Here is a 16,131-nt window from a genome sequence, read left to right as displayed (position 1 = left end):
GTGTGACCATGGGCAGTCACCAGGGGAACAACAGCAGTATCGACGCGGGCAAGTGCCATTTGCGAGCGACCGTCCGACACTACGAAGCCATCGAGCGACAAGTAAATTATATTTATTGCCGATGACAATGTGAGACCGACCAAATGGATCGAACCGCTGAAGCCTGTAGCGGCTCACACACAAGAAGGGCGACACGCTTATCGACGTAAGGGCCCTCGTTTTCTGTTAGTGTCATGCGACTCTAGGGCTTGGCAGGCAAGCAAAAAGGCAGCCAGTAATGGGAACTAAGGAGGAGGTGAGGGTACGGGTGTGGACCCGAGCCCCATAGAGCCTACGAACGCCACGTAAGCCAAGCTCCGACCAGTCTCGATCCGCAAATGACATCTTTCTGACTGCTACGTAGAAATAGCAGAATCCCTAGGGTTGCATCAAGACTCGATACGCCTAAGATGAGTGAGCCTATACGAAACGTGGTATGTAGCTGATGATAGATGCCGAGGGCACCGTCAGCAATTGTAGCAACTTCGCTCATCTGTTCCGCCCGCTTCCTTTTTCATTGAGCTTTGAGGGGTCTTCTCTGGGTAGAATGAGACACAGAACCTGTCCCATTTGCCAATCCGATAAAACTTCAGCTCACATAGTCCTGTCACCGCCTAAGCAGCCGATAACTCGGACAACTTAAGATTCAGCTATAAAAAAATTGTAAGCAACAACTCGTAGATGTCGCTAACCTGAGCACGAAAAGAAGGCCGTTTTGCTAAAAACTGATAGACAACTATAAACGCTTGGATAACCTACGACTAATATTCTTGGGGAATCTAAAATTGCCTTCTGACACTTTTGCTTTTTATTAAGACGTGTTTTTTTTTTACATACAAATTACTTTTCTCCGCAGAAGAGGATCCCCTTCGGGAGCAAAGAAAACTTCAAGGTGTATGCTCAAAAGACACCTTATCTGCCCCTGCGCTTGTTTATCAGCGCATAGGAATGGGTGGCAGCGGGTGTACGCTTGAAATACGTCTGCGCGGCTGGTGATCGCTGCCAGCAGTGCAAACTGCACTCTTCTCATTTTTTGTCGTTGTTCCCATACCGTTGAAAACCAGATGATGTGAAACACTCCCACCACCGACATAACGACGTTCCCAGCACTGTCACCAACTGCTACGACGCCCCATCGCCCGTGTTATTTCGTTCCATCCATGCGGGCTAGTCTTGCCTGCAGCTACGCAACCCATCGTTCACGTCCCGCCACTCAGCGGATAGGGAGACACAGCAGAAGCGAATGACAGCCTGAAAAGAGATGCGCTCTTACTCACCCTAACCCCTCACCTTTTTCCCCACGTTTTATACTCGTACAGATACTGTCGCCATCACAACTGCTGCTGCTACTAGCGCTGAGGTAAGCTTTCTGTCCTCCCTGCTAAGCAAGTATGACGCCAGCGTCCCCAGAAATGTCACCGGCGCTTGGTGACAACTGTGGATAAACCGGTGCTGCCGCATATTGGAAAGCTTTTGAAACACTCGATAAGTAACACCTGGGACGGGCGGGGGCGAGAGGACGAGAAATCAAAAAAGGCAAGACGGTTTGAGGAGGATAGGCCGGGCCCCGGCAGCCTCGTGAAGCATGTTCAGAAGCAAGTGGCGTATTGGGCATTCGTCTAAAAAAGAAACGTCGAATGAACATAGGCGACACATGATAACATGTCGGAAGAATCCGTTCGAGGCGAAATTGGCACGATGGTGAAGATAACGGAAAAGCAACAGCAACAACGTTGACGATGGCGGCGGCTACCTGGTGGAAGGCAATGTCTATGACCTAGCGCGACAGATTCTAAATAGATGCAAACCCATGCACCACCGTCGTCTCCTCCGAAATCCACAACTACTACGGATCAAGCCAACCAGTTCCGCTCAGCGTTTTCATTCTTTAGTGTATAGAAGAGTGAGTACGGTACCATCCTTTTATCTTTGCGGCGGGAGCCAATTGGCTTTTATGGCCATTCGAACATGCGGCCGTTTGACGTTTGCACATTGTACTAACGTGTGTAAAAACAGCCACATGAGCCAGCTGCGTAATCGATAAGCTACTTGAGTTTAATGTGGGATCATAGAGCGAAAAGGACGAGAGAATGAAGAAAATGTGTCCTTTATTTGATATAAACAATTCGCAGTGTAAATAATCATCGTTCATTCAATAATCTTCACATATGGGACTCCTATATCATGGGACGCGAATTAGTATAAAGTAAAATTCGGACATACATATCCATGCAACGCCTCTGAACATCGAAACTTATGGATACAAGGTGCATGTTTATCACGAGCCGTAAGAAAAAAAAAAGAATGTTTAGTGATTTTTGTTACTCTAGCCGCAATTTCAAATGTCAGAATATAATAGTTGGTAGTAGAGTTGATTGCCCTTCAATATAGCCTTGGAGCCGCCAGTTCTGGACCTATCCTCCAACGTCAAATTTCCATTCTACCTAAAATATAACATGAGAACAAAAGAAAATACTGTCATAAGCTGGAACTTCGATTATACAAGTACTATGGTGTATCAGCGTTTTTTTTTAATCGCTATGACCTTCTGTAATGAGTGTACTCGCTAGTCCTTTTCACTTCAGCATTCGGTTCTCATTGTTATACCGCAACGCTAATTCGTTTTCATCTGCAGGGTGCCCACTTAGATGAGACAACGTCCCTGATGGGTCGTCTGAACTTTGCACCGCTAATGCAGACTCACTTATTCTCATCTGAACACCACTACTCACAGATAGCTGCCTAACAAACTGCATGTTTGGGAAGCAGTAGGCTTCATTTGTCCGGAATTGACGAAAGACTACTGAACCTATCGTAGCCTGCAGATTGGCTTCGGTCCGGTTAGACGCAGCCATTCCGCCAGAGAATAACGCGAGCATAACAGCGGAACGGATAATGTGCCAACAACAACAACAACAACGGCAAGACGGCACGAATATGTCGTCGCCGACAACAACTTCAGCCGTGCAGCGTTCGCCTCCGCAGTGAGGGCCAACGCTCGACAACATTGAACGCCGGGCTATAATGTGCCCGCGGCGCTACTACACATACGAAGCAGACGTATGGTGGCGCTCTTCGCTTCAAACCAAAAATGGCAAGTTTCGCCTTTTCCTCTTACCCTGTATTCTCCGTCGTTCGCTTTTGCGTCGTATTGTCACTTTCAAAAGAAGCCAAACTCTTCGTTGAGAGGGCGACGGGACGTTTATTGAGGCTGCGCACCGCAGCAACTGCCGGCCCCATCACAACCGCTAGTAGCGACGCCATACAACACCAGCAATGACGATGACTATCGAGCGGGACGAGCGTAACAGCGGCTACAATAGGAGTAACAGCGGCAGCTACGGCCAAGTGTCGTCTGCTCTATGGGAGGCGACGACAACGGCTAAGGGCGGGTGCCGTGTTAACAGAAAGGGGGCGCATACTATCATGGGGAATACTGCCGAAGCTTTTAAAAAAAGAGGCGAAAAAGCAATCTTCAAAATGCTGAAAAAGAAGATGACGTCTTACTAAGAGTCGTATGTTAATACATACCACAACCATATGGGTACGCCATGGAACGGTACATATACGAAATACGCATAATGCCATGGATGGTGGAGAATCTTACAAATGCCCAAGGAGCAATTAAGCCCGATGAGTAAGCTGCGACGTGAAATAGATTCGTATTCGTTTGTCGATGAAATTATACGAGAGTAGCAATGCAGATCCTGAGTCTATTACGTATATTGGGTTTGCATAAGGTAAAACAAGGATAGCGTGGATTAGTCAATATTAATTAGCGGCTCGAAGAGGTAACGAAACCGACGCCGTTAGCTGAGTATCATAACATAATAGGCATTGCGAGCGGACACAGTGTATCTTAGCGAATGCTGTTGGTCATCCTGCTCAAGTGAGGTAAATCACGAAAGAGAAATAATCCATATGACTCCAGCTTTGCCTGGCTGATTTGTTGGAATTACCATATATGCCATGGTCTGAACTTTCATAAGGTTCAAGCTTAACCCTGTTAGTCGCTTCGGCTTGGACGTAGTTTCAAGTTGAGTATAAATCCCCAATTGTCCCATTAATATGATAGATTCCACTGCTAGCGTTAAAATTGTCGTGCCCTTCTTGGCTGTTCGCCGGTACTGGAATTAGCAGCTGTAACCCGGGGTTTGTGGTACTCCTGCTGTCATCGCTGTGCACTAACTGAACTAAGCGACAGCCGCGCGAGTTTTGTCTTTTTTATTTCTTTCAGCTGCATTTGCTTTTTCGATCTTTAGCTCGGTCGGCCCAGGACGAGTTCACTTGCCTTGTCCCTAAACGATCGGCCGGTCCCTTCTGAATGGGCAAACTTTTGGTTTTTCGACCAAGTTTGCTTCGGTGCCTTTCTTCCGTTCCGTGCTAGTAGTTTCCCCTATCGTCTTGGTCTAGTTGAGTCCTTGTGCCCTAGCGGTGGTTCGCCTCCGCCGCACCCCCCTCTCTTGTGGTGTTCTGAACGCCACTACGACGGTAGTCGCTGCGGGTCGTAGCAATTGTATGGGTAAGTCAGCAGCTGCGCCAGGACAGATGGCAAGCGGAATTTCATTAGCACGTTTGTGATCCGCAAATCTCACACTTTACACGCAGCAGAATCGACGACGATCGGCTCGCTCGTGAGCGGCGGCTGTGTTGACGTTGCAATACGCTGGCTGTAATATTACGGGCAAAAAAGGAAAAAGAGGGATCCAATCCTTGCGGACTTCGGGTGTAGAAGCCCAATGATACACGCATTGAGGAGGGGACAGATGGAAAGGGGAAAGAGCCGGTTTGAAAAAAACCCACCCTTTGTTAACTCCTAACCCCTCTCTAACCTAACGCCCTTTACCGATTTTTCCTCCACCCGCCAAAGTTTGCCAACGCGGACGCCACTGCCACTCGAGCGGAAGTTAGAGCCATCGGAACGAAACAATTTAAACTATCTGAAAACTTTCCGAACGCCCCTGCTGAGCGAAGGCCGACCGAGTGTTAGAAGCGGACCTAAGCCTATCCAAGAGAGTTTCTAGGATCGAGAAGAACAGCTTTCCTCGAAGATAAAATAGGAGATTTTTGGGGCCTTACTAGCGAGATTGGAAACCAAACGGAAATGAACCAACGTACGAGCAATCGAGAATTCCAAGTTCCTGCCAACATTGGCGCCAGGGAGGTTAGCCAGGAATAGCGGGGTGGACTGAAAAAAGAGACAAACTTGAAGACGGATCCGCGGGGAGGAAAGTGGTGGTCGTAGATGAAGTGGTGCACCTGCGCAGCAGCACCCCACTGAAGCAAGACGAAAAGTGACTTAACCCTGCGAATCCCGGCAGATCAAAAAGTGTTTCATTTTTAAAAACCAACTGGTTCCTGATTAAACACCAAATATTAGCTTGTAATCCAGCAGCGCATGAAGTTATCAATGCATCAAATGTTGTACAGTTTACGCTCACAGTGAACTTCGGAACGTCTTGTCAACTAAGGATAGGACACGGGGAAATAGCGGCAAACGGACCAGTCTGAGAAATTGCGCACAAAAGACGAGAAAACTGTGCGAGCAAAATGAGACGGATTTCGTCGGCCTGACCCCCTACTACTGCTACTTCTGCCCGGTACAAATGTCTCAAGAGCATTTCGCCTATATCGTCTCGCACAGATATTAGTTTGTACGGAGATAACAGCAGCAGCTTCATGACCGTCAGGCCAACAGGCTAACTATTCGCGTAACCTATGCGTTCGCCTTAATGTGAGTTGCTGATGAAAAACGTATCGTGTTGTAATGCGGGCCATACGAAAACTGACAGGAAGGAGCTATGCGAAATCAGACAATAGACTGGTCAGTCAGTAGCATGATGATACAGCGACGGTAACGATGGAGATCGATCAGGCTCAACCGTTATTACTGAGACGATTTTTTGCAGCGCGCCAACTTAACAAGGATTGTTCCCGTGTAACGTGTGAGCGCAGTTATTCAAGTTACATACGTTCTTCGTGATTGATCACTGAAATACGTTTTTACCGATGCTCGAAAACTTGACCGACCTAACACTCTCGAGGCTTTGGGCAGTGCTATAGGAGGTTCGATGACTGGAAACAACGCGTATCAAAATCGAGACGCGTGACGCTTCAAAGCGACGACAATTCTTTTTTCTATAAGCAGTCCCATTAGCCCTGTTCTACATCGTAGCAGAACTCAGATTATTGTTAAACAATTATTAGAATACAGAGATTAATAGCGGGTCACAGTAATCAAGCCAATGTCGACTGGTTATCTTTCATGCCAACGGTATGAAAACGTAACTGGCGCTAGGGTCGCCAAATAGAAAATCATAAGTAAAGGCAAATATGCTGAAACTTGTAGCATTTTAGCAACGCGCCATTTTTGCACACGCAATACGTATAAAAATAGGTATACGTGCAAATACTTCTAGTTCCCTTGTAACTCTCCGGCGCTGACAAACTGATAGGGCATAGTTTCACTGTTGGATTACACAGTTGTATCTTGAGCCCTCTTATATATATATATTTGCATCCTGTAATGCAACGGTATAGCCGTATCTCGCGCTATCGCGGCTTTTTTTACGTCTTGATTAACTATTAACGAAATTGTTTGATATACCATTTACAGGAATTCAGTGACACAATGATTGAGTCAATAGACCTACACAGACTACCACCTACATGCTGGATAATGAACAAAGCATCGTTTTCGTCATTGGAGCACTGGCAACGTATCTTTTTTGCACTGCGTATCGCCTGGTTACGTAAACAGGAAATTATCACTGGCGATGGACGCTGGTATCACGTGTGGATACGACTGGTGTGCCCGTTGCACGACTACTTGTGCCACCGGATAAGCCGGATCGAACGACGGTGGACACGCCAACAAGCTGGTGGACGCATCGTGAAGCAAACGAATGAGAAGGATATAGCGGCTCTAGAGGATCCCAAGCATGGATGACATCGACCGGCATTTTTGTCGGAGGTTGTCAAGACAATAGCCTGGAGGTGAGCTACGGGCTGACCCAAACGCATGCTTCGTCGATTTACCAGCGCGCCGAAGATTGCTCGAATGGACGGTCTGAAGACACCATGCAACGTAATGTTACGCTAACAGCTTTTTTATATTATATTAGTTCACGTTAAAACAACCAAGTGGCTATCTAAGACGGCAAGAAAACTATTAATAGACTACAAAGCGTAATATAGAAATTTTTGCATAAAAAAATTTTTGTCCCGCTATAGAGTTGATCGGTGAGCAATGACACCGGTGATATGGCTTCTCAAAGTTCCTGAGGAAGGTAAAGAAAATCGGACTTCATTGCAAAACACTAAAGATAGAATTGCCCATATTAAAAACTGCGTCGTGACATGGCTAGCTTCGACAATTAGTCGAGCGCAAAAAACGCATTCTACCTCTATCACTTTACAATGCTCGAATAGGCTAATGTAAGGATGAATTAAATAGATACCTACTTATAACGACCATTGCCTAAATCATACCCGTAATTTGTCGATTACTAACCACCTGTGAAAACAGACGGTTCCACGTCTATTTCATTTCTCTAACCTCATTAGCTAGGAACTAGACCGATCCTCTCAATACCGCTTGAACCCCCCAATATCGTCCGGGTACCCGAAGTTAACTTACCTGTAAAAAGCATTTCGACAATATATGGTTAGATTATAATACATTTGCATAGAGCTGATTGGCATTACATTACAAATGATCAAACAGTGTGCACGAATTTAAGCATTACTGAAAAAATTTCTATCACCGCATGTTATGGTTCAATTACTTCTATTTGTTATAGCTGTCGGATTATACCTCCGGTACAGCAATGTTGCCTTGGTTTTCAATTTTCATATATTATAGGTACACAAATATATTGGTCTATATGGAAACACATCTGACGGGGGTGAGTACACCCGCCTCATCTCAAATTGTTGCAAAAAAAAACTCGACCAAAACGGTATTGAGCTAAATCGATTCGGAAAGGACTGTACATAGACGATTCCTGTGTTATCACTGGGAATACGTCTATACAGTATCGTTTGTTAAAACGACATACGGTCAAGCACTCCATTAGAGGCAACTAAGTAATAATGGACATTGCCTAGGTTGCGCGGGCAAGCCGCCGCATTCGTTTGTTAGAGCCGACTAACCTAACCTTATTTTTTATTTATCATCATGGAACTATACACTAGAGCTTTGTAGCATTCCTTTTCGGACTTCTTCTTTACCCTATTGATGAGAGAGCCTATTTCATTTACAGGCCACTGTCATCGTTTCTTTTGCCTCTGCGATTATGACTGTGGTCGTAGCTGTCGTCCGTGTCGGTCCGTGATGTTAGGCCAAGTTCGTGGCAGGTGCATACGTCTGCCTTTGCTGTCTATCGGCCGTTTCGAACCGCCCCCAGTATCATAGTTCCCAGTAGCGGTGACAACAGCAAGCGCAGCAACAGACGATTACGGGCTAATTTTCGTTTGTTAGCCGCTGACTCATAACTTCGCCTGCTGCCTCGCAGATGAAGCACGGTCGGCCTGCGGCCTACAATGGACGAGAGGCAATTAGGCAAACAGCGCAAGGGGGCGGGAGCATGCAATCTCGAGAGATGGAAACCGCTGTCAGTTGTTTGTCCATCAGTCTACGGAGTTTACTGCAACCGATGCTGACCCCGGATTACTTTCTGTCAGCCGCTGTTGCTTTCTTCGCCGTCGCCCAGGAGCACGAAAGGATGGTGGGTTACAGCAAAAACAAGCGAAAGAGAACAAAATGCCAGTCCACAAACAGTTCAGAATCCGCCACCATCGCCCCTGCGAGTGCTGCGACGACTAAATACGCTCTCCTGACGTATGAGTAAGAGTCGATTAGTAGTTTGAGCATCTTCCAAACGGAAGACATCCACTGTTCGCTTCATCTTTGTTACCATCTCTGACCTTGCCTACTTGGACTTGCCCTATTAACTCACTTTTCTCACCACGTCAGAACTGCTAGTTAGGGCACTTCGTCGTGATATGGCGTAGCGTGAAGCCCCGTTCCACAACTGATAATGACGTTAATATAGAGCTAACCTGCTGCTTTCGTCTTCTGTTCAAGGAACGAGAGAAAAACGCCAGAAGATTAGGTAGATTTTGCGTTCTGGCGAGAATATGTCGGCCAGCTATGATTCGGAGCTCTTTGATAGCGACGGTGACAGCTGCAGCAGTGGCAGCATTGACGTCAGTCACAGAAAGGCGGTGGTTGTTTGCACTGCGTCAGAAAAATAGTAGCTAGAAGGATATAGAAAATAAGCCGATAGAGTACAATTAGACGGACCTTCCGCTGTTTCTACTGTGCGAGGTCAGTGGTCAGGGATGGAGAACACAGGAGGGAGTATCTTCTCTAACCAACCACACCTAACGGCTGATCGCCTACCCACGATTGGTAGCATCAACGTTCCTTCACCTCGCCTCGGCTGATCTTGCATTCGCTCGAGTGGACGGTTTATAGCTGCTTGTTTTAGTAGTTACGGAACTCGTTTACATATATCGCATCTCTCTGAAGGACTATCGGGAAAAAGGTCTACCAAAAGGCCATCGCACCTGTCAGTAGCCTCGCAATCTGTACAGAAGATGTATGTGTACCGTGTTTAGTTATTGCTTAGTTTATAAAGAACACATGAATAGCACTGTATTATTTGCATAAAGTATGAATGTAAATATAGATATAAAACATGGGAAAGAGAAATGGAAAAAAACGAGTCCACAAAAAAGTGTCTGTGTGTATGATGACGACAACGACCACGACGAGCAATTAGTGTTGATTAACCATCGTACAGACTGTAGACGAAAAGCTTATCACATCGGGTAAGCTCTATTTCAGAGTTTTAAAATATTCAATACTCACGTTATATAGGAGAGCGTTCGTCGTGCGTGGTATTGGATCACGGTATTTCTTGCAGACGACACCATTATAGTCTTTGCATCAATTTTTTGACCAAATTCGATCATCGCTTACACTTGCCTTTGCATTATTTAGTATAACTCAGCATTATTAAGAAAGCGCTCAAGCAATATTATAGCGCAGGAATATGGGAAGTGATCTATCGGTTACCGGCGTTATTATTGCAAAGAGCAGAACTCGCGCTTCAACATTGAAATCCTTTTCATTTCACTGCCGCCCACATATATTCTAGTCGCCTCAATCACGATCCTTACGGATTATGGAAAGATCATATATCTGTTCGATTGTTTCCGGCCGGACACCCAACACTAAAAATACCGACAATATGGTTTTTCCGTCCACTTGAATTAATCGTGGTCTGATCCAGGGGTCAATGAATTTTAGACCTTTTTTGTCGCCTCCTCCCCCCTCTCTCTCCTTCTATGTGTATATACACATATCTCTATCGTTTGAAACGCAAATACGTAAATCTGACAAAGAAACTGCTCCTCATCCGTCCACCGGCTCGCTTGTTCCCGCTCCCAGACTGTATGCATATAGAATGGATATATCATACTTTTGGGATAGCGGTTTTCTTCTACAGTAATCTACTACCATTATGATAGGACGTTGACTTTCAGCCGTCAAGTCACCCGACGTGTTGCAATTGTTTATTCATTGGTTTCCGCTGCGCTGTTTCTCGCTGCCTTTATCTCGCAGAGTTTGTTGTTTAATTCGAGTGACGTGAAGGGTCTTGCGCTCAAACTTTCTATTCGCCAACCGACGGCCCCTATTTCATGCTGCTGTTGCTGATTCAACTCTGCGTGTCAGTGCATGGGTCTGCGTGAGTCGCTGTGTACGTGTGCGTCCGGGAGCAACACCGGAGGGAAGCATCTATTTACCTAAGATTTTTAACAGCGAAGAAGCGGACGCTGATGTAATGTGACGGTTTATTTAGCAAAATAGGCCCAGCAGGGACAGGAAAGGCAGGCCAAGCCGAGTAGGAAGAGATGGCCGCGTTCACTCTGCAATCTCCTCTTCCTTTCGTAGGCGGCAGTAGTAGTGGCGTGTCGGCGGCGGCTTCTGCGTCGACGTCTGAGTTGTTTTGCGCACTCTCCCGGGGTTGCTAGGGCTTGCTGGCCACGCCACGCAAACCCGGCATTAATTCGTTTCGTTGGAAGTGTTCAGTTCCGGGCATACGTCAGGGGAGAAAGCCCAGAAAGAAGAAATACGGGTCGAAATCAAACTGTCGGGTACTTTAAAACTTGTTGTGGCAGCAATTCCTTGCTGATTGGCTTTTGATGCTGACTGCTGTTGCCATTGAAGGACTGACTGGAGATGCAAGCCTATGCGTAGTCGGCTTATGGTCCCCAGAGTTTTGCCGGCTTTTCCAACAACACTAGCTTCAGTTAGCTCGCACTCGGCGGTGGGTGTGGCAGCAAGCAGTCCCCTACCGCTACAGAAGGCAGTGCGGTGAATAACCTGGGAGAAGATTTAGAGATCTCAAATGCAAATGGGGCTGCAGTCAGTCGAACGACCGCCTAACCAATGCTGTTCGACATCAGTTTTGTAAAACCTTACGTAAGGGACCTACTATTGCCTCCTCGCAAATATATACACGTATATTTATTATATTATATATAGATTATGCAACTCGAACGACGAAAAATAGACGTTGCAGAGGAACTACAATAGTACGGATTATAACAAACGTAATCACCTGTCGGCCTTAACTCTGTGACTATATCCATTGTATTATATGTTGTGCGTGGACTATCTTTTTTTTTTCTGTTTTGGCATTGATGCATCTAATCTGCTGGAATACGTAGCAATTAAATTTTTACATATGTTGTATATATAGTATGGCGATGTATACACCTTACCACCTGTTCCCACGAAATTCGTTATGTTCAACACGAAACTTCGGTTCAACGTCAGCCGCTTATTTTCGCCTAGCGCAGCTAACTTCGAATCGTTGGTTTGAGGAGTGTTTTTTTTCTTTGTTGATTCGTGATGATGCCTGATTTCGCATGACGCCTATATGGTAGCAAAGGCTTCATCAACTGCCACATCATTTTTTCTCAATGCCGCACCATTAGCGTTCCCCGGTTTGCCCATCTTGCAGCACAACGGACTAATGCCATTGAAACCCAGATGCGTCCCACAAACGATCACCCGTTGGGCAGATTGTGGGTTGCGATAATCGCGATTTTGCATTGCTTCCTGTTGAAAAGACCAATCAGGACAGGGCCTGAGAGCATCGCCAATGGCATCTGTGGCATTTACGACACCGGGCCAAGAAACCCGGGATCATTAGAATCACTGATGGGTGGTTAGTACGAGATCAGAAATTTTTATTTTATATGCAAAGAAAAAAATTACCAAAGTTTATCAATTAGGTCTATAACTACGTTGTTCAATTCCTAATCCCAGCATTATGCTCTGTAGCCTAAATTGGTCAGCTGGACGTCCTGACAACTTGTCTATTAGCTTAAGATGAAGCTCAGTTTAAAGAATGCAATTCAAATCGTATCAAAAATTTCCCTATTCGCGACTTCCCCGCGCTACTGATGCCTCTGTCACATCGGCCATTTGCGCCTCTATAGCGTACGCTGATGGCGATAAAAATCTGAAACATTAAACATCACGCAGCCGACAAGCCATGCGCTACATGCCAGTTGCACGAATCGTCGCCCGTAGCAGAAAACAACGCCTAACAGTTGGCCGCATTGTGACTTGTGGTCCCCCTATGGGACCAAAAAGGAAATGACGGAGAATTAATCTTATCCAGGAACATCAGCTGCACGAGCCCCAATGAATATCTGTATCGACAGCATAGGATGGGGCAGCTGCAGCAGTGGCAGCGATCAGATCAAACGATATTTCTCTTTCCCTTTCACTTCTATATTTTTTTTTACCTCTTCTCTCCTTTTTCGACTTCATGAACGTAACTCACTTCGTAGAGGTGTCTAGGTTTTGAAGAGCGGGAAATGTTAACGATGATGGCGGTGTCGTGAGGGAGAAATACGTCCCGGTGCGACTGTCTAAGCACGTTAGATGTCGTTGTAGCTCCATCATTGTCGCTTTCAACAAAATAATGAGCAATCATCGTAGAAATGCAAGCGGGAACGATACGTCATAATGTGCGCGGGCTCGTAGAGGAAGGAAGGGGGGCTGGCGGGGAGCGACATGGTCGCACCAATGGCTGTGCAAAAAAGTGGAAAAGGCTGCAATGTAAAACGACACGAAATGACGAAACGACGAGCGAAAAGCTGAACCAGGCCAAAGCAGGCCACGCCAAGCCAAACAGAGTTTAGCCTAACCGAGCAGCACGTGGTCTAAACGTCTAACATCCTTTCCAGCCTGAAACATGAAAATGCCTTTCTGATTTTGCGTTTACACCCTTGCAAGGCCCAAAACCCACGTCCTTTACATTCTTGGCGCTGCTGTCCTCGTTGCAAATCGTTGCCTGCGCTGGTGTCGGCAAAGTTAGGAAGCGTTACGTATCGTTTACACCGTCTTATTCATACTGAAATGTCAAAATGGTAAGACGAATAGCCGGCAACAGCGACAGCAGCTGCGTTTCAGCATCTGGAAAAGATACAGGAACGGTCTGGTGAAATGGAATAGCCGTCGGCGAGGCTGAGAAAAGATCCGACGCGATTCCAAAGGTATAGCTTAGGTTAGTGTGGGACATGGATATGTCGAGTCGACACCGCTCTGAGTACATTTGGTCAGCGAATCTTGGCGGACGAACATAAATGTAGAGGCTAAAACTTAAACTAGCGACAAGCCAACTGGATCCCCAACATAGATGGTCCATAGACCGGATAAACAATGCTAGTAAAAAATAACTCCAAGCTTGCGAACAAGGTTTTAAGCTCTAATATTTTATCGGTAAGACGATACATGACGACCTTTTGGAAACCATTTGCTTATTGCATGTACCTCAAACAGCTTACCGGCTTACCGCGGCTGTTCCGTTCCTCCTCCCCACGTCACCTTTTATCGGTGATTTCCGGGAAATTAAAAAGCACATGAGGCTTTTATAGCACCTTAGATCAGGTTATTGATACGGAGGGTAACATGTGATGGCGCAACAACGGCAGATTTCTGCGCTGCTTAGCAACCAACGCTGATAGAAATTATTTATGGTCGCAGCTTCGTCAAGTACTATAGAATGAAGATATATAACATTAAATGAAAGCGGAGATCAGCATTGAAAGCGCCTTAGATATGGAAGAAATCAGGTTATACTGTCATTGAAGCACCAAAATCACGATAACAATGAATCACTATGAGATGGCTCTCGAGTCTTTTCAAGAAGTTATCTTTTAACACATACCCACATGTACGGGAACGTCTAGAATGAACCCATATATGTCTAGAAGTTCGCCTAGGATAAAAGAGTGTATTTCTAATGACTGATATGTTGATCTCACATTATCAACTACGCCGGGAAGGATGTTACAGGTTTCCGCCACTAGTTCAAAGTATTGGACGACTTTGTTTATGCTGGAAAAAAAGCAGTGCTAAGGCGAAGACTGAATCACGTAAATAATGCAGAATAAACTGAGGCTGGTTTGGTAAAAGCTTTAAGTGATGCTTTAACCTTTGGCCTTGACGATTTCACGTCAATCCCAAAACGAATCCGTCACTATCGGCTCTCAACAGTACGGATCTTCGAGAATCAGATCTTGTGGAATTAGAAGTGGAACTAGCTATAGCGAGAAATACTGAATAAATACTCGAGCAATAGCAGTTCACACAAAAGTGAACGAATAAAGCTTGACAATCAGCCGGCTGAGAGAAAATTGTCACCAGCTAATGGCTCTATAATGACGCTAACTGCAAAAGCCATAGTTTACCCAGGGGACCGCGCGTATCGCATTCTCAGTAGCAACGGAGTAACAGGAGAGAACCAGCAATAGCAGCTGTCAATGGAGGACAAGCGACAGCTACATGGGACAATATGACCAGTTCATGAAATACACCTTTAAGCTTGAACCGAAGAGCGTTTGACAGTGTCATTAGTGCTTTATTCTATTTCTAGTTCTTAGTATATTTGAATACAACTACACGAGGTGCTTCACATAACTTACTATATATATAGTATCGCAGTGTAGATCGCAACGGAACGGATGACGTCGACTATGCCATCACTAGTTTAAACTATTGGAGAACGCAATTGTTGCCTTCACTAAATCATATCAAACAGAAGATCACGTAAAATTTGTAATAATGAAAATAGTACTCACAATTCTCTTTCCTGAAATTCACCAACACAAATAAGACCGTAAAGTATGCTGCCACCGATGACTTCACTCGTAATGGCTTCGTATTGGATTGCACTAGTGATGTATAGAGGAAGTTTTAAGGAAAAGTTTCGCGTTTGATTTCGTGAACAAAGTTAAATTTAAGTACGCTCTATACTACCCGTCGCTAGGATGAGACTGCGAAGCCGGCTGGACTAGAGGCTTTCACACAGCCTACCAAATAGACAAATCGGCACCCAAAGATCAAGTCAGACCTTAAACAGTATGTTACGGTTCTCGCGAAACATCCAAGTCAAAGAAAGCTTCTTCCTGGTCTCTTTCTCTGTTTTTCTCTTCTGCTTCCGGATGCCTGATCGCCTACGTTAAGTTCCCGCCCGTCCGTTCCTTTGGAGCTCCGCCGTCGTTACCCAGCAGAAAGAGTTGTGGGTCTGCACAACGCCCGCATATGAAGTAGCTTCCTTTTTAAATTCGGACGTTGGCTTTGCCTTGTGCTGGTGTGCCGTTGAGCGCAGGTGTGATCGATGCCAATACGAATTTGGCAGGACCTAGGGGATCAAAGGGTAGAAACCGGAATCAACGAGAAAAAGGCGAGAATCTTCCAACTGCAGTGGCAGCAAAAGCGGCCTGCCCTTAGATTCCGTACATTCGCCACGAAAGATGCATGGAAGCATTGAAGACTGCAGACTGAACGAAAAGGATCAGTTCGAGCCCATAGATCGACTCTTCCTCCAGAGGGATTAACGGCAGGAGGCGGCAGATACAGGAATAGGAACAGCAGAACGGCGCTTATGCTATTTCAGGCTCAGCTTGAACAGCCGCCCTCTTGCCCTGCCCTTCTTTGCCTGTACGTCTACCAGCAACTCCGAAATAACTGCTAAAATACAGTCAAAATAAACTGGGTGA

At 45.7% G+C, this 16,131-nt stretch overlaps 1 protein-coding gene across 11 annotated transcripts in view; it reads right to left on the bottom strand.

Moving 5' to 3' along the window:
• Positions 1–16,131, bottom strand: part of LOC111255003 (cytoplasmic polyadenylation element-binding protein 2-like) — a 256,990-nt gene that overhangs the window by 224,163 nt on the left and 16,696 nt on the right. For 2 of the 11 annotated variants that reach the window (XM_086975997.1, XM_086976004.1), the window contains exon 2: positions 7,598–7,678. The exons of the other annotated variants lie outside the window; for them this stretch is intronic. The gene's annotated coding sequence lies outside the window, so the exon portion shown is untranslated. The remainder of the gene's footprint in view (positions 1–7,597; positions 7,679–16,131) is intronic. 11 annotated transcript variants of the gene reach the window in all.

Source organism: Varroa destructor, unplaced genomic scaffold, assembly GCF_002443255.2.
Source record: "Varroa destructor unplaced genomic scaffold, Vdes_3.0 BEIS01000007.1, whole genome shotgun sequence".
Classification (NCBI taxonomy): Eukaryota; Metazoa; Arthropoda; class Arachnida; order Mesostigmata; family Varroidae; genus Varroa; species Varroa destructor.
Note: the sequence above shows the minus strand (reverse complement) of the source record. Positions and strands in the feature narration are given on the sequence as shown.